The 27,377-nt window shown below is 35.1% G+C and overlaps 1 pseudogene; it reads right to left on the minus strand.

Moving 5' to 3' along the window:
• Nucleotides 1-11,418: 11,418 nt before the first annotated feature.
• Nucleotides 11,419-27,377, minus strand: part of LOC122334849 — a 28,521-nt pseudogene continuing 12,562 nt past the window's right edge.

Consider the following 27,377-nt stretch of genomic DNA (forward strand, 5'->3'; position numbering starts at 1 on the left):
AGCCCTCACAAGGACTAATTCTGTAAAAAAAGACTATATTATATCAGTGATATTTTTCCATAACGGGGGAGAAAAAAATAAAACGGGTTTGTTGATGTTTGCTTGCCTGCTTGTTTATTTATTCATTTGTTAATTTATTATTTGGAGGTCATGTAAATTATTAATGGGTGTGCTTCAGAAAGCAAACTGCCCCCATTCATTATGTATCATTTGTTCATTCTTGGACTTGGTTGGCTTTTTAAACGCAGCAGTTTTCATCTATCACCAAACAACATGAATAACAGAATACTCTAATGGCTTGTGTGTGTGAAACTCATGAGTGTTTATGGCCTTTGGTGATCAGACTACCTGTTGCAATGGTGTTGGAATTGAAACATGTAGCATACTCGTCAGCAAATGAAGGCTCTTTCACAGGACTTGTGATAGTGATTTAATCTGTAAAAAAAATGCATTAAAACTAAATTTATTAATTTAAGGTGCCACTATTATGGATTATTTATTTAATTTTTTTAATTACCTTTCATGTAGGGTGTAACACAGCTGAATGAAATCATCCTGCAAAGTTTCAAATCTGAAAGTTTACTGGATATAAAGTTTTTGTCTCAGAGTCGACTCTGAATCATTGAAAGGAGTAATTGTTCAAACGAGTCCTAAGTTGTTTTGTTTTGATGTCAAAATGAAACATTAACATATTGCCTGCCTATTTGTTGGTCTTTTCACGTTGGTCTAAATGAAAATGCAAATGGTTTTTTGCCTCTAGGTGCCACTTTTGGAGTGTTGAAAGTTCACAAACTCTACTCTACATGAAATCAACCAAACAAATACGGTAAAACTAAATGCATATTATAAGAATATTATATTATACGCTTTTTTTTTACCTTGCCATGAATTGTCAACCTGTTGTTGGGACTCCCAAAATGAAAAAATATGAAATTTTCATGACCGACAGTTGCTTTAATATATTACAAAAACTTTTCAAAAAAAAAAATTCCCTCAACCTTGTTGAGATATTAAGCTAGTGTGAATTTCCAAGTTTGATGCTGTTTTGGATCAACAAAGCCAACATAGCCAAGAGGTTCACCAGCACACCTTAGCCGGTGAAGGTTATTAACCAGCAGGGTATTTCTGGTAAAGCTGCTTAGCTAGTGAAGTTTTGTTGGAGCTTTAGCATAACAGAACATCAAAAGATGCTCTTTTAAGCTTGGAACAGCCTTTGGCTTATTCCTAGTACGCCTAAACCACCCACATAATGATACATCTTGGAAATTGTTCGCTAACCATGAACTGCATTTTGAAATGCCAGCAGAAAGTGGCTTTAAAATTGTTTTAACACTCAGCATCAGTAAAAAGTCTGCCTTGCACACAACACAAGACCAGTCTGATGCTGTATAGACTTAGAGAGTTCAATGCATTAGGGAATGTTGACGAGTCGTGTGAAAGGGCTTTGTGTTGTATGAAACTTGGCTGTATAAGAACACATTTCAAAATTTTATTTTAATAGGCATCATTCCATTAGTTTTCGATTTGGCATTTACTTTGTGTACATAAGAGCCTTACACCTGTTTGAGCAGAATATCATTAACTATGTATCATAATCTCAAGTCCTGTTTTTTTAATTGAAGGACTTTTTCCTTTAAGCTTACTGATGAGGAAAATTAATTTTTCACATACTGTTTTGTCACTTTAATGTCTTAAACATTCATTGTTTTAGTCATATTGCTTACTGTTCAGTTTTATCAAGCTGCTATTTCGAAGCAAATGTTGGATGGTCTTTTTATACTATCAGAAAGAACTGCTGTAGTGTCTTTAATAGTGAGGGTTTTACAAAGGAATATCTTGTGGCAATTTTTACACTATTTTTTGTTAAATAGTGGTCTCATTGTGGAAAAAAAATTGTTTTATCTTTATTTTTATTATGTTATTTTAAATGATAATTTTATCTTTATTTTTAACCTTCATATAAAGTTCTATATTAATATCATCACAGAATATTAACTGAAATATGTTTCAAATATTTGACTCATTTATATCCCTCTTGACTTTATGATATCATAATTTACAATGTCATAGACACTTTGTTAGCATTGATACTACAGTTTACCATAAATGGTATATTTCAATGTAAAATGCTACTTTTTTGAGAGATAAATATTTCTTGACTTTAACAAAAAAAAAAAAACATAAAGATATAGGTTTGAAGATATCTGATACGGTTTATGGGAGATTCATAAATCTGAGTGTTATTGCATGAAAATGGGATTTTTATTGCTATTTTAATTTATTTTATTTGGTTCTTTTACTTTATTTTTATTTCGCTTCGCAATTACAAAGTGACCACACTTGTAAAAATGTTGTAAAACCTTATTGTATCATGTATCTGTTAATCTCTGTAATTTGACATTCAATGATGAGATCTGAGAAATTAATAAATTACTATTTAATAAGTTTGGCATTGCTCTGTATTAAAAATAAGCAGAAGCATCATGTCTCACAGGAGATAATGATGACAAGCTGGAACATGGTTTTGATTCTAATAATTAGTCTAATAATGTGAAATATGACAAATATTCAAATACTAGTTATAATAAAAGCTAGGCTGTTTCATTCATTTTAGAAGTTATCATTTCCCAAAGTAACTGTTAAACATTACACCTACAAACAATAACCCCCTAAACAATATGCTTTTTCTACATCCATACATCATAGTGACAAAATAAAGCATAATTTAAAAAAAAAAATTGTGATACATTTGTGATGGATCAATAAATAATTCACTGACACGTCGAATATGATAAAAAAAGGTGATTTAAGGTGTAGGTATCTTTTTTCTTCAGTAGATCCATTTTTTGATTTTTAAGTCAAATCGTTGTAGTCTGTCAGTCATGTAATTGTTGGTATAAGGAACTTATGCACAGAACAAAAAAATTAAACCATATCCCATCATAACAATACATTGGTGGCCTAAGACACTACAAGTGGTTTGTGTTTAAAAACTAACAGTATTTGTATCGTTTTTACCTCTTGTACACCTCCATTTCCAACGGAGATAGTGATTTTATGGTGCACAACATTTTTTGCCATTTTTAATGCATTTTTATTATTTTATGTATATTTATTATTTTTATGTACTAAACAGGAATCTGAAACCCCACTCCTGGAGAGCTGCCATCCTCTAGGCTTCCGTTCCAAACATACTCCAATTTATCAAGTAATCTAATTATCAAGTAGCCTAACCCTGAACACCTTGATTAGCTGGTTCAGGTGTGTTTGATTGGGGTGGAAGCTGAGCTCTGCAGGACAGTAGCTCTCAGGGAGCAGACAAATTAGAAAATCATATACTTAAAAATGCACACAATCATATTCACAGTATGTCATATCTCTGGAAAGGGATTTAGGTATGCAGTGGCGCCTCTAAGATGTCAAAATGACACAGGACACCTCATTGGCCTCCCCAACCACAAAAAAGTCTGCCATCAAAGTACACTGATGTATCAAAGTATATCGTTCACTGCAGCGCCACTTCAAGTCGAACACACCTGTCAATACCTATTGTTTCGCTTTTGCTGATTGACAGATTCATCAGCCAATCGAGGTTTAATGTTCAATGACAGACCGCCCTCTGGGTCCTGCTACGTGCCCAGCACTTCCCCCAACTTGCCCCTTTATTCTGGGATTTACGAAAATAAAATTCAATGAAAAGAACATGACAGCTGCAGTCACCGTCGCCTACACCAGAGCTTGTTGTCGATTTACTAAAAAGCCTTTTTCAAGGCGCTCTTTTGCAGACAAAAGACAATAACCGAAAAAGGAAGCACTAAACTGATTTGTATCATGCACATTGTTATGGAGATGTACGTCGCGAGGTGTCTGGATGTCCAGATGCAGGTTTTCTTTACTAAACCCAGGGTTTCTTTCAGTCTCCTCCCCTGTTTTACAGCATAAACATTGCTTAAATAGTTTATTCATTCATGCACACTGCAAAAACGCTCTTCTTGCTGAGAATTTTTTTTTTTTTTAATTTAAAAATTAAGTTAAGATGGGTTTTTTTATAGATGAAAAATTGTAGAATTTAGTCTTGCTTCCTCTGGGATTTTTGTGTTGTTTTTTTTTTGCCATAAGAAAAATTATCTTAATGCAAATGGAAACAAGAATAGTTAATAAATAAGAGAAAAATACACTTAAATTTGTTTTTCGTTACTTCACAGAAACAAGACTGAATAGGCTACCTTGTGTTATTTTTATTATTTTATTTTAAAAAAATGTTTTTTTCCATATACACATGCATATTTATTTGGCGGTACCATTTTAAATGATGCAGGGGACACTGATGAGCGCACTGTATGCAGATTTTAAGGAAAGTGTGCTTCTCTTTCACGCTTTTTCTGATTGTCCATAATATAGGAGGGTCATGTGATGGTATGACAGTGGTGTAGCAATCACTTTAAATGAGACTAACCTGACTGCTGCGACCTCTGGAAGTAATCAGAACTTTCCTCAGGATTTTAGTGTGGTTGGACGCACTGATGACAAGCATCTCCATCATCACACCTTCTGAAAATTAAACTGATTACCATGGAATAAAAAGACGTAAGGGTAGTATTAGATGTATAACCACAGATAACTCACAAGTTATTTGGCCATCTTTATTTCCTAGAAATACAGAAGCAGAAGAAGCTTTCTTTTTTTTTTCCAGTACTTCACCATCTTCATCTGTCAGTGGTGAAGCTGCAGGTTCTCCTTCTTTTTGGGTGCCTCTACCTTCTTTAATCTGTCGACTGAAAACAAGTTATCTTTTTTACCCTAATAAAGAAATGTTGGATTAGAGAATACTTAATTATGTGAAAATAGTGACTATGAGGGGAAAAAAACAGCAGTGCACTGAGATAGACACAACTGTTTAATGTCAATTTTTTTCTAAAGTCATTTGGCCTACACCCATGAACCTTTCATGCTTACAGCTTTAATTTGTTCGAAAAGTGTTATTATAGGCTACTTCAGGTTTTTCTCTTTTCTTTTGCCATGGGATACCATTAAAACAAACATTAGTTCAATAATTTACAGTTTTACCTCTGATAATGTAACGGCTAGATAAAACTGTCCGTATTGACTGCGCTTTTTTCACTCCTGCCCTGACTGCAGCCACCTACTCTTGTCTACATTTCAGGCGAGACAAGGCACATTTCAAACAAGCCTATTGAAATAAATTAATTCTTTAAAATACATGAAGTCAAGAAATACATGCTGCTGTTAATAGGTATTCTGCCCTAGATATGTTCATGCTGGTTTGAGCTGTTATGTGTCTTTTCTTTTTTTACGGACAACCTTTGGTAAAATTCCATTATTTCATCTAGCCTTGCAAAAGTAAGCCCATCTGAATAGGGCTTATATGTTTAAAGTTTGAACATTGTCTTTAAGGTTTTATCTATGCATTATTCACTTTCCACAGTAAGGCATTGTTTCAATCTGGAGCACTTTTGCCTCATAGCAAAAAGGATCCTCAGTTTAAATGTGAGCGTGCATGTGTGTTAACCCCGCGATGAACTGGCCTAGAATTTTCGTACCTTGTTCGGGATAGGCTTCAGCATCCCTACAAACTCTACACGGGACAAGTGGTTTGAAGAACGAATGGAAAGATTATTCCCTTTCCAAACCACATCCAAATTAACCTGGTTATTTTGCTGAACACCAGATTTACACCCTCTCTTGGCATAAAAAGTACTGTCAGGATTTATTAAAGTAACACAGTTAAAAAATTAATTATAAAAAATCATGGACAGGGTTATTTTGTGGCTGACCTATTGCATATGCATTTGCAAGAGTTTTCCTTTCAGATGCAAAATTTATAGTAGGAGAGTATTTAAATAAATCATGCAACCTGGAAGTTGCTAATTTGTGCTGCTCTTGGTAGATTGCATGGGCCATTATGTAAATGATTTGGCTGCATCTGTGTTCTTTAATTTGCACATTGTCAGTAGATCACCCACTGCACTTTCCACTCCCATTGTCGCTTATAACTTACAGTCTATTGCTAATTTGTTCTTTTAGTAAATCTGGCCTAAGTGTTTAAACATGATTCTGAAATGTTAAAATTTCACCCACGCATTTTTATGTTCTTGGAGTGTCAGTGTGCTACAGAGTTTAACTCCAATTCTAATTAAACACATCTGAACCAGTAAATCACTGTCTTCATAAATATTGGGCACATTAGAACTTTGAAACTCTGCACAACATTGGCTCTCCGGGGCAAGACAGTCCAACCTCCTGACTAAGTTTGTGTTCACTCTGAAAGGATATGGATATGATATGCTCCATATGGTGTAATGTAGGGGTGTCCAAACTCTTTCCTGGGCTGCATCCAAATGCTGAAAAATGCTCTGAGGTAGATGCAGCATTCCAAGGTAGAAAGGCATCAAGGCATGTCTGAATCCAAAGTTAGCTTCACTTCATACCTCATGAGATACCTTCTTCTGATCAATTTTGTTGACAGCATAGATGTATCCTTTGCTTCCTTTGATATCCCACAATCCTGTGTGTTCCATTTTGTGACATCTCATCTTAAAAATAAAGACGGCATCTGAAAGTCGCATGTGGTGGTGAGTTTAAGGTGCTGTTTGTAGGACTTTGACTCTACTACAGCATAAAAATATGATAATATTTTAAAAAAATATTAAGTTAAGATACTTGTTTATCTGAAAAACAATACTACAGTCAATTATTCTCCCAGCCCAGAACTCAGGACTTGGTTTTTGCTTTGTGAATCCCGCCCACTGCCAGTTTACCCAATCGTGTTTCGGAACCCTGGGTTGCCAGTTGGCGGAAAACACAGAGTAACACAGAGAAAAAAAACTGTTTGAATATTTTGAATTTGACTACAATACCTAGTTCAACCACTCTGTGTCAATCCTACGTACAGCATCTTTTGGATGTTATTTCTAACAAGAAATTAGCATTAGTATTACAATAAATATTTTTGTTGTTTCACCAAATCTCATTCTATCTTATTATAGATGATTAATCCTTAACCTACCTCAGAAGTCTGTCTGAAATTATTGTCTGAGTTTTGTGCGGTTCCCTTGTGCAAAATCACCTGCAATGTCATTGCCACAGAAGGCAGCAATTCAGCTGTCTTAGATTTGGGATGCAGCCCTGGAGAGCTGGGGCCTCATTCATAAAATGTTGAGTAGAAGCCATCCTAAATGTGATCATCTCTTGAATATGAGTTTGTTTGATTATTATTATTGTGATCAATTTGATTAAATGGTTTCAACTCTTTGCCTTGTAAACGACTCCTAATTAATGTCATTAACATATAAAATATCACCAATCACCATAATTCAGAACAGCTAGCTGCAAGAACAGAATACATTGAAAAAAAACTGCAATACTCAAACAATAAGAAGTGCTAAACTCTACAGGACATGCTAATGCTAATAAACTATTTTCATTAGGATTGGACAGAGTTGGTAAAGCTTACTGCCCTATTCTACCTTAGAGGTGGTGTCATCTGAAGATAAGACAAGATTGTTGTCCATGCTGTCCATTAAAAAAATAATAAATAGTAATTATATATTTTTAATTTTTCAGACCAAGAACTTCCAAGATTTTCCATCCTTTCTGCCTGCTGACCATTAAATGAGAAAAAAAAGTTTGAGATGAAATGCATCTGTTTTTACTTGATTATGAATTATGAAAAAGCTAATAGCTTTCTGTATTTTATGCTTTCTAAACATGTTTACAACTTAAATTGTCAAATATTTCACAAAATACTATTAAAGACATTTAGCATTTAATGAGATTTTATATATCAATTAAAACGTCGCCATATGCCAACATGTTCTGTGCTTGTTTTACCGTGTGACAGTCTGCATTTCAAAAGTGCCATACATTTTTACAAAATACAAAACACGCTCCATGTGGAGCAGTGACGATTTACCTTCTCGGTATACAAAGCTGACAAAATCCATTCATCATTGTTCACAAGATGCAGAATGCACAGAGCACTCCATGGATAACTTCAAAATGTGAAACAGGAACAATATATGTGTATGGTGTTTGACGATGTCTAACATCTAAGACATAATCTGATTTTGACTTACTAAGACTGATGAGGCAGAAGTATGTTATTTAGCCTACAGCTTCCAAGCACATGAATGAGCAAAGTAATATTTATAAATGGGGAAATTGGGAATTCTCGAGGACACCCAAGTTAACGAGCTGGACATGGTGGTGAAAATAGCTGTATTCCAATAATAGCAAGCACAAAAATGAATATGCTGGTTAAGTGTTAGAAAATAAGCAATATAAATGGCTATGGCATAAAAATGTAAAATCTATATATTCCTCTATTATTTTTCTGATGTCAATGCATGAGCTGTCAATCTAACAAATGCCTGTGATTGTAAAAGTATGCCCAATAAATGCAAACATCAACCTAATGGACCGCTTTCACATTCGTGGGATTTTCAAAAGTGGTCATCCTCATGGATGTGTAAACTAGTGGTGAACGGGAGACATGTTTATTTATTTACCTTTTGCTACATTTTCTAAGCAAAATGAGCAAAATAGTGTTTCCAAGATTTTTGTAAAAGTGAAAGACACAGAGAGAGTTGGGGAATGTATCATATTCTTTAAAAAGGCCTATTCTTTTAGCTCACCATTTTCTTTATTGAATTATATGATTTTCCATGTTTATTAAATGTGATTAGATACTATACTAATATTGTCGTTTTCATGCATTCTGTAGACAAAGTCAACCTTGCACAGAATTGCACAAGAAGCCCAGCCAGTGGCATTTTCATTGCACTATAAGATTTGCCTTTGTTGAGAATGACCTTGTCTGTTCAATCTGATACAGTAGAAAGATCACAAATAAACAAAATAACACTCTTTACAACAACGAGGTGAAGAAGGTCATCTCTGACTGCGCAGTATGTCAAACCTTTAAAGCTGATGGGCTTGAGCAGCAGGACATTGTGATAGCGTTTTCTCAAGTCAGTCAAGGTCACGGGGTTCCACAGAACCGCCACATTGAATAATTGAACATTGACGAATGGTCTGATGAATCTTAATTTCTGCTTTGACATGCAGATGGCAGGATCAGAATCTGGCACAAACAGCAGGAATCCATTGATCCACTCTGTCTAATGTCTTGGGAATGTGTCTCTCTCATAAATTAGGCCTATTAAAAATATTTAAGCCAATGTGAAAATCATGGCATACCTAAGCTTTCACGTTGACCATGTGGGGCCTTTCGTGGCTAGAGTCCACACATTTTCGAATGGATACTAATTCAGTATGTCACAAATCATCTCAAGCTGTTTCCATAAATATGACAGCGCAATGGACTGAGCCATTTTATTTACGATATTGAGTAAACATGGAGCAGATGGTTCCGTAGTCACAATGTGATACTTCACAACAAAATCCTAATGTTTTCTTAACCAACCATGTCAAGCAATTATACGTTTGACAAAAGCCTAGTTTTTTTTTTTATTTTATTTCTGCAGCATAATGGTGACCAGCACAGCCAATTGTGAAATCTCATTGGTCCAAAAAGCGTGCTTTCTGATGGGTTGTGATCGTCATGCCGTTTCCGTGTAAACTGCTTGTTGCTTGAAACTTATTACATCATGCAAGGGTTAGTGAATGGTTCTTGTCCTGAATAAGATGTAAACCTTATGTAAAGGGGAGAGTTGACCTTCTACTCGATTAAGTAGTTATTAAGTGCAGTACGAATTTATGTATAATTAAAGTTGCTGCAAAATAAATGTCAATAAATAATAGATTGTGTTAATTATGTAAGTGCAGAAAGAGGATCTTTAAATCGAACATGCTGACTCATAAATCAACAAACTGCATCTAATTTATTTTCTCTAATTGATTATATATTTAGTTTGAACATGTCAAAAATGGAGCAGATCATCGCATTAAACTTAATGGGAACTGACTCGATACATTAAAGCTCACACTTTTTTGGCCAAAATCAAATAGTGAGTAGGTTTTACATTGAATGAGCGACAAACTTTATCGACAAATAGTTCATAGAAATGTGTGTAGTATGAACAGAAACCCTTTATGGGCGAAGAAAAAGAAGTAAAAGTAAAAAAACTAAAATATTGTAACTTTTATTGTAATTGAAATGGACAAATCTGACAAACATTCTTTGTGCATTACATTTGATAATTCAGATTTAAATTAATACTAAAATACTACATTTAAATCCACACAAAATATACAACCAGCACTAAGCAGATAATGTACAGACAGTACAAAACATCCCTGTGGAAACAGGCTGAAATGTGCAATAAGTCTCCAACTTCCATTGGAAATTATCTCATTTTATATTCTTTTTCTTTTATTGGTTTTCTTTGCCATTTCTTACCCTCATGTATTTCTTTTTAGGATTTTCTGATACCTAGTCAATGTCATAAACATTCTTTTCATAATTTTCTCATTAGTGCAAAATGATGTACATCCGTAATTTCGAATGCATACTCATCCTAGAATTTGGAAAAGGTATTCAACATTAAATGGGTTAAATAAAATAAGAACAGTTGCATTTGAGAAATTATGCCAATCTATTCTCATTAATAACTTTTTTTATTATCTAATATAACTATGTAGAAATGCCTGTATATATGAAAAATACTAATTGGTTCATTATAATGTCACTTAACGGTTATTACAGACCAAATCGTACAAAACAAAAACATATCCACAAACACGCTCTGATATTTAAACTCTGAGTTTAAACTGAAAATAATGGTAGATATTTTCAGTTCCTGATTTAGCCCTCATTGTTTGGTCTGTGTATCATCTTTAAATGACTTCGTAAAACTGACTCCAGTTTCTATTAGGGATCTTTCAGTCAAGAGCAGGCAAAACAAAAAACCTGATTAAGTCTGTCAGCAGCAACAACTGCTACATCATCTGTGGAACTATCAAGTACAATCAAGTTTTTATTCTCTGAGCTGATTAGATCTTGGATTATGATAATATTAAAGTGCTTATATTTAATCGCAACTGGTCTCGCATCGATATGAAAGATTACAAGTTTCCGAATGTATAAGTGCCATGTTCTGAAGGGATTCGCACCTTCTGACAGGACTAGACAAACACTAAGCGATGCTTTATTCTGTTGAGAGAACGTCTGAGGGGATTTGAGAAGCTGATACAGTCACAGTTACTGAAGTTATTAAATCGTCTCAACTTCTTAAATCCTGCCATTCAAGTCATTGTCTTCACCCATGTTTATTAAAGTGCTCAGAGACTGCGGTTTACTTAATCAGAAGCATCTGAATTCGAACCTCCGGCTAAAATTAAAACCTCAGAAGAAATGAAATTGGACTATTTTCTCCCTCACTTTACATTTAGTTCGTTTGAAAATGGAGTAAACAGTTTATCAGCTGTGAGCGTATGAGTCTTAGTGCAGTTAGAAAGAAAATGTCTCCTCAGGTTGGCAGAAATGTCAAAACAAATCCACGGCAATGAAATGAAGCGAAAGCCAGATGGATGGAGAGATGGGAAGCCCATGATTCGGCGTGTGGCGTTCTCAGCTGCTTTCATCCACCAGCTTGGCCCGTTGATACGCGATGCGTGACCCTGCTGGGTCGCACCAGAACCCCGTGGCCAGGCGACAGCTGAAGTAGCGTCGGCTGCCCACAGAACCATCGTTTTTCCTTTCGGGTTTCGCGCAGCTCGAGGCCCAGCCAGAGGCCAGGGCAAAGTCAGTTGTGCCAATGTAGCGGATGGTGCCCATCTCATTGGCACTAATTAGCAAGACCTGCATGCCCAGGTGGAGTTTGACAGTGCCATCTGAGCCAGAGGAACTGGTGGTGCCACCCACCGGTTAGGCCCAGGGCCAGCGCTGCTGTTGCCCTGATGTACCCCAGCCAGCGCTGACTGTGCTCCAGCGTCGCGCAAATTACTGGAGCGGTTCCTAAGAGACGACAACAGAAGACAAAGAGAATCTGAGAACTGGATACAAGAATCTAATTAATATTACTGATGCACCAAAATTCTGCCACTTGAAATTTTGGTAACACTTTCTATGAAGCCTGTTTTCAAAATACATTCTAAGTGTATTTTAAGGCATTATAATGCATAATGCCTTATAAACAACTTCATGAATAAGAAAGATGTCAATAAAACAGCTTGTTAACATTGTCGCATAACCTTAAACCTTCTCAAGAAAGCCAATCTATAGCTCATAGTCAGCTAACCATGTAAATGTATTATATTTTTACTTAAAATTGATTTTGTTTAAATGAATGTTATAAAAAATAGTTTTTATGACAGCCATTATCAGAGGTGTAAAAAGTACTCAAAACTTTTACTCAAGTGAAAGTAAAGATACTCAGTAAAAATCCTACTCAATTAAAAGTACAAGTATCTGGCCAAAAACATACTTGAGTAAAAAAAAAAAAAAAAAAAAAAAAGGATAACTAATTAATAGATAGTTAATACAACTTATCCACAAAAATATTATATTTAAATATTCATCACTGATTTTATTTGCATTCAATCTTGTGCAGTCAATATATCACACAGCTTATGGGTCTATCAAAATAGAAATAATAATGAATAATCTTTTTAGGGGGAAAACACGACTTTGTTACCTCAGTATGCTTCCTCAGATTTGATACTGAACTGTTGGACCTAGACTTTTATCTGATGCAAGCTACAACGTTTACTGGTTCTCACATAATGCATGCACATTTGAGCTTACATTAACCATATTTAATGTGCATAGGAAAAAGTATATTACATTTTTATTTTATTTGTTTTATATTTTTATTTACTTATTTTAAAATTATAAGAAGTGAAAAGTGTTTTTTTTCTTCAGAAATGTAATCAAGTGAAAATAAATGTAGGTTTTTATTGCAAAAGAAAGTCCCCCCAAAATTATACTTAAGTACAGTAATCAAGTAAAATTACTTAAGTATTTTACACCTGTGGTCATAAGTTTATATTTCAACAACAAATTGGTGCAAAAACGATGGAAACTTGTTTCCACCACTGAATAAATAAAGTTTCAAAGGTTCTGACTTAATTGCAATTGACTTATTTTTTATTTATTCATATTTCAAATTTTTTATTCATTCTTTTTTTAAATAACTCTGATAATTCTGAGAAAAGGCATAATTGGCAGAAAAAAAATATTGCATGTTTATCTTACAATTTAAACTTTTTTGTGCAATTATAAGTTTATATCATAATTCGGAGTAAGTTGTTAAATGGAGTGTAACAATTACCATTTTGTATTTTAATTTATTATTTTATTTGTGCTTAATTTGCACTAATAAATGGCTAATATTCTAATATTCTAGTAATATACATGCTACTAAACAGCTAATAGGTGTCACTGTAAAAAAAAACAAACAATGTTTTATTTGGGAGTTGATTAATCCAATCGATTGCTTGTTGATTAAATAAACTTTAATACGAAAAATGTAATTTTGGTTTTGGTAAAAATTTATTTTGGTCATCATTAATTAATGCTAATGAATGTACATTTCTGCTTATTTTATATTAGTTAATTATTGTATATTAGTTAATTATAAGTTAAAATAACATTTTAGTTCCATTTAATTTGCAATGTATTTAAAAAATTGACCAGGATACTTGAGATATGGGCTTCTTTAAATGATGGTCTAATAAGACCTGACTATCCCGCAGCTGGTGTTGTCGATTATCTCAAAAACCATTGATAAAAATGAAATCATAATTATAATCACAACTCGCACATTATTCTCACCTGCTTGCTTGGCTTTTGCGGCTTGGTTCCCTCTGTGTGGCAATAGCTGAGGAAGTACTGAGAGTGCGTCGGATTCCTTATTAAAGCAAACACAAAAACATCCGCTGGAAAGTGACCAAATATTATATGAAAAAGGAATGCCTAAACTGTCTCCAGTCTTAAAAGCTTTGACGGAGAAGAGGGAATCAGACAGCAGACAACAGAATGGCTCACCTGTGAAGGAATAGTTCATCCGAGACGAGGACAGCTCTGACAGACAGTCCACTGAGCCATGAATCCTGCTAGTTAAAACAAAGCGAATGTTCAGTATTACTTCTTCCACTGCACTTTTACAACTGACGCTCTGCCAGAAAACTGTCAAGATGCATTATTTTACCCTTGCGTATACTCCGTTAGCTGTCAAACAACAAATTTATCGCTTCAAAATAGTGACAGTCACATGGGTTTATTTTGACAAATGCTTGTCAAAATTGTCATAAACAATTTGACATGTAAATACGTAGCAGGAACAAAATCGCAAACATATATACGTTAGGACGGAAAAAAAAGCAGAAGAAAGATTCTCCAATGGACGGGTAAAATCTCTGAAGTACACGTAAAATGGCACTCGAAACCCATTTTACTTTCATAATGTGATGCACTTCAGAGTGAAATAGTCTATTAGGAACTGACTGGATCGTGAAACATGATTGTTCCGTACCAGAACGTCGCCAGACTTAAATACTAGTTTGCTGTAATTGTTGAGGACTGTTCCTCTCCTGAAAAAACCGCCGCACCGCACACTGACTTGGCTGAAGGTACCCAGCGAGGAGGCTTTTTTCAAGAGGATGTGGAGCCTTTAGGTCTACTTAAGCACGGAGAACTACTCCAGTATGTTCACAATTTAAAAGTATGACAATTTCAAATTTCAACAAAAGCGAATGTCTGCCATTTTACAGCCAGATTCAAATTAATACTACCATCACTTACTATAAACAAAGCATTTTTAGGGGCTGTATCTTAATAGTCATACTTCTTTGTAAAAGTATTGTCATTTGCTATTATTCCTGTAATCTTTGTTGACTAACATGAACAGAGACAATACATAAGACCAACAACAGCAGCCTAAAACTACAATAACATTACAATAACTACCGTTTATTGGTTAACAATATGTTCTCCGCTCCACATACAAGATGATGCAAGCTGAAAAGGAAGTTTTACTTTAGAAGAACATGCAATGATGAATGATGCACATTAAAGGCCCATTGACAAAAACTAAAATGGCGTTGTAATAATCATTCTAATTTCTAATTATATCCATACCACAACTGTGACTATAATAGTGCAGGGAATTGATATCACTTAAATCACTTTCAGAACTTTTTTTTTTTTCTCTGATAAATAATAAAAGAGTTGAAAGCCAATTAGAATCCACCAACTTTAAAAAGCTTGAATAATTAAAGAGGCAGGTGAAATAAATACAGTCTATGCTTATAATAAACTTAACTATTATTGACTAATGATATAGAGAATTAATATAACTAAAACTATATTAGCATCCACACCAACAGTCACTTTTTAGAGGTTCCCATACACTTTATTGCATAAGCTCGTGGAGATGGATTCTTTTACTAAAAATACAGTTCCCTTCTTTCCACAGATAAAAGCCATATACATCTTGGATGGCACTGGAGTGAGTAAATGATGAGAGAATGTTCATTTTTGGTCAGAAAATTGCTTTAAGACCAGAGGCATGCATTTCGTAAGTAAATAGGGTCTATTTTGATTTCAGTTTGACTTCTAACAAAAAAAAAAAAAAAAAAAAAAAAAAAAAAAAAGAAGTAATCTTTCTTGGTTCAGCTGTGGCTGCCCCGAGGGTTAATTAAGAAGTCTGAACGAGAAAGAAAAAAAAAAAAAAAAAAAAAACTTCTAGAACAATATGCTTATCAGTCAGTCAGTCGCTTTACAGAAATGCAGTGAGAAAGAAAGAGAGGAGTATGGCATAGGTGAATGGTTCTGAATTAAGAATATATGATTCATGACAGATGGAGAAGATATGAACATTGATCATTTGTTGAATAACCACCAGGGGAATAAAGCCGTAAAAGGTACAGAGGGACAAATGGAGGGCAGACAGCTGATGATGGGAAGGATTAGAGCCATAATAGAAGACTGACTGAAGAAAAGTAAATTGAGTAAGAAAAAGAGGCTTGATTTTAATCAAAAGAAAGTAAAAGGAAGGTAATTCCTTTTCCAATATCCTCCGTCAAATTTATTAAAAAAGTCAAATATAAACTATGGTCCACCTTCTGAGGTACTTTGAATAGTTTAGAATATATAATATAATATTATATAACAGTAAGTATATTATAAAATAAAAAAAATGGCACAGCTAATTTATATAGTGCTGATATGTTATTTGTCTAAAAAAAAGTTTATTATGCCCAAAATGTCCAGTTATTTTATCAGAGATCCCATCTTGGGATCTCATTTTAAATGTCTTCCGAGGACAAGGGCAGGGCAGTTATTTTCTGTAGGGGCCGTTACGTCCCTCATGCAGAAATGACTTGCAAATGTCGATGCACAATCTTATTAATGCTTCTGTACAGAAAGGTCAAAATGTCCATCCAACAATCAAAGACACAGTCGGCTAGAAATAATCATAGTAAAAGTCAGCAAGACACCAGAATTAAGACTCTTAAGATGCTATTACGGCCGCCAAATTCTCCACGGCACACTTGCCTCTGAACTCGTGAGGGTGGGGCGAAGACTCCGTGTTTCGGGGGACAGCTGAAGTATCGTACTCCTCCAACTGATCCGTCATTCTTTCCGCTCGGCTTGTCCAACTCAATCCCCAACCAAAATCCTGTCAGGGACACAAACACACACATTGTACAAGCAGACGCATTTTGAGAAATGTAGCGATTTTCTCGCCGACCTGAGCTTGGGTAAACAATCTCCAATCTGTCATCTCTCAGTACAGCTCTAGCCTAAACAACGAATACCAAATCCTGCGATTTGAGTAAATCCAGTTATTCCTTCCAAAAAGCTTTGTAATGCTTTGTAATGCAAGGACAAACAAACAGTTGCTTTTTAGTAAGCAAGGCACAGAGCGCAGGGTGAGCGTTATTCTATGAATGTACGAAAGGTAGATGAAAAGGGCACATTGAGAGGAAGATGGATTTCACCTTAGGGCTTTCAGTACCCCATCAATAAAACTCCACGAATAAGGCAGATAAGATCCATGTTCTTTTCTAAAAAACATAAATGGCAAGTCATTACTGTCTGGTTGAATCTTTACTTCCAAATGAGGGCACTTAAATCCAGTTCTTCTCTAGCAGCAAACTTTAAGATAACTACTTGCTTAGAGCAAATGAGCAAATCCACTGTTCAGTAGGCTCATTCAACAAGTCCAAAGCCTTCATAAGTGACTATCGACCCTTGGCAAACCAGAACTCGGTTTAAAAAAAAGCTGTTGAGCTTCACAACATGCACTACATGTGTTTCATTATAGAAGCGTGATGGTGTTAGAAGGGGACGGAAGTGCTTACGGTATTGCATGTCTGAAATGTAATTGATTTGTGATAATACAATATGGTAATGATACTGGTCTTCAAATGTAAAGCAGGGCATTTCCAAGATCTACACAGCCTCCAAATATGACAAAAAAAAATAATAATTTGAAGGAAAATTTATAAAGAAAAAACTTTATTACACTTTATTTTAGGGTCTCTTTATGCTTTATGCTTATAAGCATGCATATTAGAAGAATATTAGCTATTTATTAGAAATAAAGAATCTTTCATTAAAAATATTCTAATTATTATTTTAAGCCTTAACTGAGATTAACCATTTTAAATTATTATTTCTATATTCAGTAATATTTTTATTTGAGTATTGATTAAAACATTACTAAAAGGTAACACTATATGGTATGGTCTCATAATCTAGCAGTTTAATAATGTGTATATATATATATATATATATATATATATATATATATATATATATATATATATATATATATATTTTTTTTTTTTTTTTTTTTTACAACTAGTACTGTAAACAATTGCATTAACAAAATTTAAAAATATTTGTATCATGGATATAATGTATTTTATTATACACTGTCCCTCCTGTGTCCGCATCTAGCCAATATAATACCTGCCAAAATAAATGATCCCAGAGCTCCTGGAAATCTGTTGTTCAGCTTTTGATTTGATGAAATGGCTGAGCTGCCTGATACATGAAAGTGCTCTCTGCACAAACCTCAGAGCCGAGTTCAACAGCACTCAGCGGTCATTAATTAGCGTACAGGAACAAGCGTGTTTAAGCTTTTTATGCCAATAGTTCAGCTAATCTAGTTTCCCAAACCACACACCAGCAGCATTCAGTCACAATTACTCAATCGCATGTTATTAAATCAAATGTATTTAACTTTGTGGATAAATTTGATAAAAATAAAATAACACAAGCCCCAGTAGTTAATACGGTTATGGGTCAGCTCATGTGCACAATGGCACAGTGGCTTATTCAATACAATACAAATCAACTATGAAAATTTAACGTCCCAGGAAGAATAAACAGCATATTGAGCTGTTTGCCTAGCTTCAAGTATTAAAACCAATGCGTTTCATTCCACAGTGGCCATAAAGTGATAATGTACCACTGAAGCACAACTGCGACCGGATTCTTGACTATGGTTCATCCACAATCAATCATAAACAATATTAAATCGAGTTTTTTCTGTATACCAATCTGTGTGAACCCATGTTTGTTCTCCAGCCAAACACTGAAACATCTTGAATATTTCAAATAACTCCTGACTCCAATAATCTTCACAAAAAATTGATTTTATATGTCGTTTTTGTTTTGTTTTATTAAGGAGCTCATCAAGGCTGTATTTCTTTGATCCAAAACAGTCAAGCTAAAAATAAATATTGTGCAATATAGCGTTTTTTTGTTCTAATATTGAGTTTTTTATTACTTATTTATTTCATACTATTTACAATAATACACCCCCCAAGCATTCATCTGGATAATCTGGCCCAAACAAAGAGGCCTGGAAAACAAGTAAGTGTCCCTAAAATCCTCCAAAACATCTAGTGTACTTTATACGGCAGTAAATACAGCAAATAACTTCACATAATGCTCAAGAACTGCTGAGTTCACCTGAACCCCAGCCCCATTAAGTGAATAACCTTTATGTGGTATACGTTTGAAAACTGCTGCATTCAACTTAAAGACTTAGCAGCGTAGCAAATATAAAATCCCAGCAGACTGACAGGTAAAAGTGTGCGTTAAGCGAATCTGAGTGGCTGGCCTTTTACTCATTTATAAAATGTTTCTCTCTCCATTGTGTAATATTAGACGTCTTTGAAACATTTATGCTGCTGCTGAAATATGGCTTTAATTCATTCAGAGGGTACATAACGGAGAGCAATTCAAGCACATTGGCAAAAAGACAAGCCATCGAATTTCTCTAAATGCGCAATTAACCCTGACCTGTAATGCACTTTCCAGAGATATCGTACACTGCAGGAGGTTATTAGAAAGGCAATAGTGTCGTACCTGGAGCAAAACTGGTCTTGCCGTAATATCGGACAACTCCTGTCCTTTGTCCCACCACCAATACACGCTCCCCCAAATGCACCTCTAGACTCTCTTGCGCTGTGCTGCTGGCTGAAGGGGTCCTGCTGCGAGCAATCCCTGATGAAAGGATGTAATCGGTGTAAAAAAAAGTTTCATTATCTCTTCACTTTATGCTAAATCAGACACTTTTTTGGTAAAATCATGATCTCTTACACTGTAGAATCGCCATCCAATTATCCTAATAAATTACCACTATATGGATGATCCTTCTACTATTAATATCCATCTAAAAAGGTTAAACATATTACATTCAAAATGCAAGAGAATGTAAGTGAAGCTGCAACGGATAATGTATCTTATATATCATACACTAAAATGATAAATGTATCATCAATTTCATGTGTCAAATGACCAAATATGTAGGAAGGTTACTTGGAAAAGGTTACAAACACTTAGAAAGTTTAAAAAGTTTAAATTAAGTAAATAAATACATTTAAATTAATAATAATAATTATTAGTAGTTTTTAAATCTGAGAGAGTGCTGGCCACCCAGATTTATCAAGAAAATTATCAAGGATTTTCCCCAGTAAGAGGCTACTGTAGCTACACATATTTTTTTTTTTTTAGAAATGCAAGCAGGGAACAACTTTAAAGAACGTTAAACCTTCTTATGGTTCTCAAGACATTTCTTTTAAATGTATTTCTTTTAACAGTAATGAAGGCAGCTAAGTGTGGTAGATAAAGCCAAACAAGGAAGACTATTAATAATCTTTCATTGCGCAGAAAAGTATCCTAATACGAAAGGCTTCACTTCAGACCAGCACAAAACGCTTATGCGCATCCCATGTGCAGAACGATGTGCTTGAAACAACATGGAGTCACAGCGGGCAGGCTGCGCAGCCCTCCGAGTCCGCATAGAAAACTTTAAAGAGGAAGAGATGTTGATGCGTGGTGTATTAAATCTGCGCGATGCTATATTGAGCATTTCTCTTGACAGCTTTAAATCTCTTATTGAGTGCTCTTTAGGAGAGTTTAACTGTTTTGAACTGAACGTGACGCGCAGTTTGAGTGCTGAATGGAGGATGACTTATACATTACTATCAGTCTATTTTCCTATTTGATGCTGTTTAGTGGTTTGACACAATCTGTATTGTTAAAAGCGCTGTAGATAAAAGTGATTGATGACAGACAGCCGCAGCTGAGAGAGAAGAGTTTAGCGAACTTGAATATAATGACAAAATATTCATCTGCACCTCACACTGAACAGCTTCAAAACACTTGAAATGTAGTGCACAAGCATTTTATGGGGCTTTATAATGTTTATTTTGCCTTTCTTGGGGCTCGATGATATCACGGAATAGTTAGTGTACGAACGATATCGGATCTGGATCCGTCTCGTCTGATCGATACCTGATCCACAGAAAATGACCTGATACCGATCCTGATCGATGCATTCCTATCTGTAAGTGCTGTGAATAGCGCACAGCAGAGCATGAGTCAGCAAAGGGATAATGCATTATTAAGTAGTTTTTTTGGATAATCAACTCAATTATGTTCACATATTTGCTGTGGGATTAGTCTCTGTGGGTGACGCAAGACCGTGTTAAGAATCTAATCCCTCCTCAGGGTTCATTTTGTGTTAATGTTATTGGACATTATTATTTAAAATACAAATACAAAATCCTGTTTACTGTAGACAGCAAAAAACTAGACTTTGAAACGAGGAGATACCAGAGTATGGTGTTGCGGTGAGGAAGCGGGTGGGAGGGGAGCAGATCTGGTGCTAGGAGGGTCCTTTCCTGCCATGGCCTCAGCGGTGGTCTTTGACGTGGGAGTGGCCGCGGTGGTCGTCTGGATGCTTGTCTGGAGTCCAAAGAGGACGAGGAGGTAGAACAACTGCGTGAAAGAAGACCTGTACAGACAGATAGAACGGAACTATATAACTATATATAAATCTTCTCTTGGAAGTAAACATTTCTTGGTGGTGCCACCGAATCTACAGTAACTCCAGAAAAAAATGCATCACGATTTGATGAATACAATTTTACATTAGTTTTTTCCTACACATCTTTTTTGCCCCACATTACCATATGGAACAGACAAATTACTCCCAGTTACCATTAACCTCTCCTCCTTCTTGCCTGTATAATATCTCACTCAAGGGATATCACTTCTATTGGTATTCGCCATGTTGTGTTACTCATTTGCATAAAGTTAAACTTTAACACATCGACATTGGTCGCCGCCACTCATGTCACGTAATACTGCCAACTCTGAAAATTACTGACTTCAGGTCACTTTGTCACTGCAAATAGCTGTCAGTGTGAATGTCGCTTGATGAGCCAAGTGTTAAAGGTTCATAACGCTGCAATCGGTAATTGCAGGAGAAGCATTACATGGATTAGCGCTAAAATTAATTCAGCTAAGCTCTATAATGTCACTAAGTGGTCAAACCAATTAAATAATTAACCAGTGATTATCATACTAAATAATTAGCATGATAAACCAGGTGAAAAACCTCAACGAATATGAGCAGCACAAAAATCTGTCCTTGCACTGAAAAAATAAATGTTAAAACTGAACAGTCGCAAGTACCCAACATAGCAATTGAGGCTTGCCAACATCTAAAGGTCACGTGACATGTTATGAGAATGCTGCTAAACAATCTGCTTCCCAGCTGACTTCAGACTGAGTGAATTTCAAACTATTTATTTTGGGTGAATGACAAAACTTCAAACGCCCCTGGAAAAATAACAGAAAATAACATTTCTATTTTTACTTACTACAGATTACTGGAAGAGCGGCCATACTAATACAAAGTTACTTCACAGAATTTTGGGTAACGCTATCGATTACCTTGTTGGTTTTCATGTGTTTATATTACAGATGCACATGCAGCTAAAAGAACATGGTATATAAAGTCTGCAATTCTGTGAACTAGGCATTTGACATTCATGTTGAACTGTAAAAAAATGTAATTCAATAAAATAAAAATTGTCAATTACATTCTGATTCCTAGGTATGGCTCAGTACCCTCTTCTAATGCAAGTCTCAGGTGGTAAAATGTAAAGTTGTATACACAGAGTAAACGGTTTGTTCAAAGTTGTTGCTTTAAAACTAATAAAAACTAATTTACCAATAGACACTAAATGAAATGCAAAAATCGCTTTATTTAATTATTTTAGCATTTCAGGCCTTTCATATGGAGTCTTTGAAGCCTGCCTGAGTTCCAGCCAAATTTTAATCTTGTGGAAGCATGGAAAAGTGCCCAAGTCTTGGCAGAGTACCGCAGACATCTAACAAGACCTAAAAACTTTATCTACCGCACTTAAAGGACCAAGAAATAGGCCACACAAGAGAAGCAGCTTTAACCTTCCAGCCCTTGGAAAGCAGTTTGGAATGAGGGCTCTCATTAAGCCATCATATTCACAGACCTTCATGGGCTAAAGAGTTCATTAATGCAGTGAGTTTAGAGGCTAATTGATAAGCGAGAGCCAAGACTTTTTGGAGCGGACGTTAATGCCCTAAACACAGTCTGTTAAAATACAAAGTCCAAAAATGTTATCTCAGACCAATGTATTAGCCCACCCTCGTTTAAGAGGTGGCAGTGGTATGTAGAATGAATTAAAATCCAAGGACATCTTCTTTTAACTGTACTTGAAGCTAGAGACATAGCTTCAAAATGAAATGAAAAGCACACTTCTAAAAGGTAGAGTTGAAGACAGACTTATTTCCATTATATAACATAACATCAAAATACAATCTCCTTTAAAGAGCAGGTCGTATGAGTTTTTGAAAAGTATCTCTTTTGCGGTTTTTAACATGGCTATCCTTAAAGGAAAACTGTCAGCAAAGTTGTTAATCAGAAAAAGTGCTTGATAAAGATATTGTCTCTACAAAGAGAGCATTAATTTTGAATTGGCTTAAGGTAATAATTCTTCAGAACACAATTTCAGATGATATTTCAGATGGAAACTGGGAGACTTGTGACTGTTCCATTGACTGCCAAGTAAATTGCACTTTCAAGGTCCAGGAAAGAATGAAAAACATCATCAGAATACTCCATCAATGGTTCAATCTGAATATTATGAAGGGACAAAAAAAATAAAAAACAAACAAATTTAATGCACTTTTTATTTGAGGCAAGTTACGTTAAATGATGTTAATTTAAATGACAACTGTTGTCTAAACTAAAAATGTTTAGGCAGCGGGGTAACAAGTAATTTCAAGTTGAAACAACGTCACTGGGTGCAACGTATCTGCACCCCCCCAACCTCCCATCACCTCAATACGACATTGTTTTATGATGCAATCCTGTGTGGAATTACATTTCATACAATCAGTCTTTTCAAAGACTTCTGGAGTTTGGACGCCAGTTTCTCAGCATCATATAAATCATGTAAAACAGGGAATGTGCATCATGTTGAAATCACAAAAACAAAAGCATCAGAATCATTAGTTCTGTACACGAGGCCCACACAAAGAATCAGCATCTATTGGAGTGTTTCAACACGCAGTCCCCAAGGACCCCTCAAAATGCTAATATATGCACAGTGAGCACACCAAAACAACCAAGATCGTGTCATCCCTGACCTTTACAAACATTATTAAGACTAACCAGTTCAATATTAACGCTGGAATAAATATCATGAAAAGACAAACAGTGGAAACAGTTCATGTTATACTTTACTAGAACAAAAGTCTGATAAAATATAAGCAAATGTTTAATAAATTAAACAGGTTGGTCATTGGGGTAAACACCAAGTAATTGTACAATTAAATATGATATACTTTAAACAAACCAATGTATAAAAGATCCAGATATTTGAGAGACAGAAATAAAGAGAAAAAAAGAAAACAGGAGTGATACGGTTATGAGGAGCTGTAGAGTGATTATGAAAATGAAGTATTCCTAATATTAAATTAATAAACTGTAATTATACAATAATAAAGTATGAGGTTTTTTGGGAACCAACTTTTAGTTTCTTATACAGACATTATACAGACATCAACATTTTCTCTATCAAATACATCTGCTACATAGTAAAGAAAAAGAGATTTTCACTTTAAAGTTTTAATTAACTTTGCCTTTGTGAATCTTGAAGAGAAACAATTTCAGCATCCTTAGGATATAAAGCTTGGAAAAATTGTGCATTGTGCTTTGCTGAACATAATAAACACTAAAGAATGCCAAGTAGCAAAATGGAAATGAATTATAAAAGTGTCCGTGAAATCTGGTTCACTCAATTCAAATGGGGTATACGTGGAGTGTTTTAAAGACGCCCCAAAATGAAAGCACAACATGCACATTAAAATCTTACGAATTCATTCTTATGCAGCCAAAACATTTATGGCCCACCCTAAAGCAAAAGCATTAAACGCGCGCTAGACTCATCATCTGTTTTTATGGAACGCATTGCTCAATGAAATATCCTTTTATCATACTGAAATCAACAAAACAAAATGGCCATCAAATATAAAAAGTTCTCTCAGTTTGCATATAGTTGGACTTTTGGAGATCTTTTAATATGAACTTTTTATTGTTATTATTTTCTTGAAAAATGATCTTCTACTAAATATCAACAGTTTACATCAAAAGTGAAATTAAGACGGTTATACAACCACATAAAAAAAAATATTAAGATTTAATGCAAAGGGTTACAGTGATAACAAACACACCACTTCTCCTCCGTTCTTTTCATGACAAATTACTGCCAGTCTGTTCAGCCTGATGTGAGAACTGCTCATTAAGTTTGGCTTCATTGGACAATCAATCAACGGGGAACATGGAAATCCACCACAGTCCACTATTCAAATCGCCTCAGGGATAGAAGTGAAAAAGAAACACCTTGAAAAGGCACTGATTAGAGGACAGCATGCAGTTGTCGTTTCTTCTGTGGTGGCCGAGAGGATGGTGACATCGTTAAAGTGTCATTTTAAAAGACGACGTGTTGCTTGGATATGGTTTTTGTGAGCGTGTTGGAGGTGCACGCGGTGGCATTCTTCTAATTGTGTGTTTAAATGTGCGTCACATTTGGAGTCTGTCCATGAGTGACTCACAAGTACCCTACGGAGCGCGCTTTCTGTCGCCTTTCTAGGATGTTCATATTAGGCTTAATGTGCCCAGTGTGACTCAACCCCTCCCAATCAAAGTGCAGAGAAGAACGTGACAAAGAGGTTTAGGAACAATGGGTGGGCATAACAAAGCTGTCGATAAAATATAATTGTGCTTCTCTGAAAAGATGTGATAATTCTCTCAGGTTCATATCTATGATATGGAAGGATATACTGGACTTCTTTCAAAAGGAATTGCAAATTGTAATTTTAATTGCCTTTTCCCACATGTGAGCGCGTAAATTGCGATAATCCGAATGCAAATCTTGAATTACCGTATGCATTTCTGCTTTTGAGATTGCACAGTGACTCAGTTCAAATGAAAAAGCCAAGTCCATTTGCAACTGTACTCCCATGTCTTACTAGATATGAGTCATATTTAAATTGCGATATTAATTACCACATTTGCTTTTTCACTTTCTCTGCGTTATGCATGTAAACTGCCACAACTTAAATGGAATCGTGATTCCTTTTTACGTTATCATTTCCTATGTCTTTACAGAAAGCTGTCGAACAATGTGAGGAGGCGGGACTGTAGTAGGGAGGTGTTTCTATTGGGAGATAACATCACTGACAGGTGTCATTATTACAAATTATTATTATTATTATTTACATGGTTAACATAATTATTTAAAATCTTATGCCTAAATATAATGTAATAATATTTTTATCATTACAAACCCAGTGTGTAAATTTAATTGTGGTGTACAGTTTAAACTAGTCAACAAGAATAACTTTATTACTTATTTATAAACAGTTAATAAAGAGTTACACTTTTTCAGGACGTAACTACAGACACGCACACACACAAATCGGGATGATAAAACCAAAGAGGGAAGTAGAACAAACATTTGTCGTATTACAATGCCTTAAGGGCTCTTCATAAAAGTGCTATTGCCACACAAAGCTATTGAGATCCATATGTCTGCATTTAGCTGTCTGAGTGGACAATACCTGTGCCCTAGAGGAAGACACAGTAGAAATGCTCGTCTCTGATATAATAGGCAAACAGATCAACAATGTTACATCAACCTGGTCAAGTCAAGTCAACACTCGCCACACAGAAAGAGCAAGGCAACGTCTCTAGTGTAACAGAGGTGATGAGAGAAACTGCTGTATATCAGCATTAGTGCACTAATGGAAGTCTGTGTGGGTACTACCTCTCTTCATGAGACGGGTATTATGAGAAATGAAAGTCTCAGCAGGTTACAGGATATTTAGGTGTTATTATACTGTACTGCTTAAAACGATGCCCTTAGAACTGTGTGTGGGTGATATGATTATCAGTCTTTTTTCCAATTTTTCTTTGAATGTACAAAATTGTATGTGTCTATGTGTTTGTTTATGTAGTTATTCACTAATGTATTTAACATCATGATTTAAGACAGAGACATCTTAGGTCCTGTCATAAGCTATGTTTCCATCGCATTTTGGATTATTGTAAAAAAAAAAAAAAAAAAAAAAAAAAAAAAAAAAAAGAGAATGGAAACGCCAAGATGCATATAAATTCTAAAATTCAAAACCTTATGCGCATATTTGAGCAGGATCAGCTTTTTATCTAATCAGAAAAAATGTGCATGAACTAAGATAAAAGGGAAATGTGCAATGAAAACATTAATGTGACTTTGCACTATGAGACAGGATAACTTGAACGATCTCGTTCATACAGCAACTATATGTTGTTATGGTCATTCTGAAATGAATGAGCAAAGTCTGTTGTCTAAATATTTTGGTATAAGCATTTTACAAAACTGCGTTCCCAAACAAAAGCACTGACTATATTTATTGTTTTTCATCAGCTCGCTCTAAGGCGGAAGTAGGCTAGTTTGCCTATATTATATTCAGTGCCTTCTCCTTTAAAATGTTATCCTCTAAAATAAAGTATAGGCTAGAATATGATATGAAACCAATAAAACGCATTCAAATAGTATCA

This window comes from Puntigrus tetrazona, unplaced genomic scaffold, assembly GCF_018831695.1.
Source record: "Puntigrus tetrazona isolate hp1 unplaced genomic scaffold, ASM1883169v1 S000000653, whole genome shotgun sequence".
Taxonomy (NCBI): Eukaryota; Metazoa; Chordata; class Actinopteri; order Cypriniformes; family Cyprinidae; genus Puntigrus; species Puntigrus tetrazona.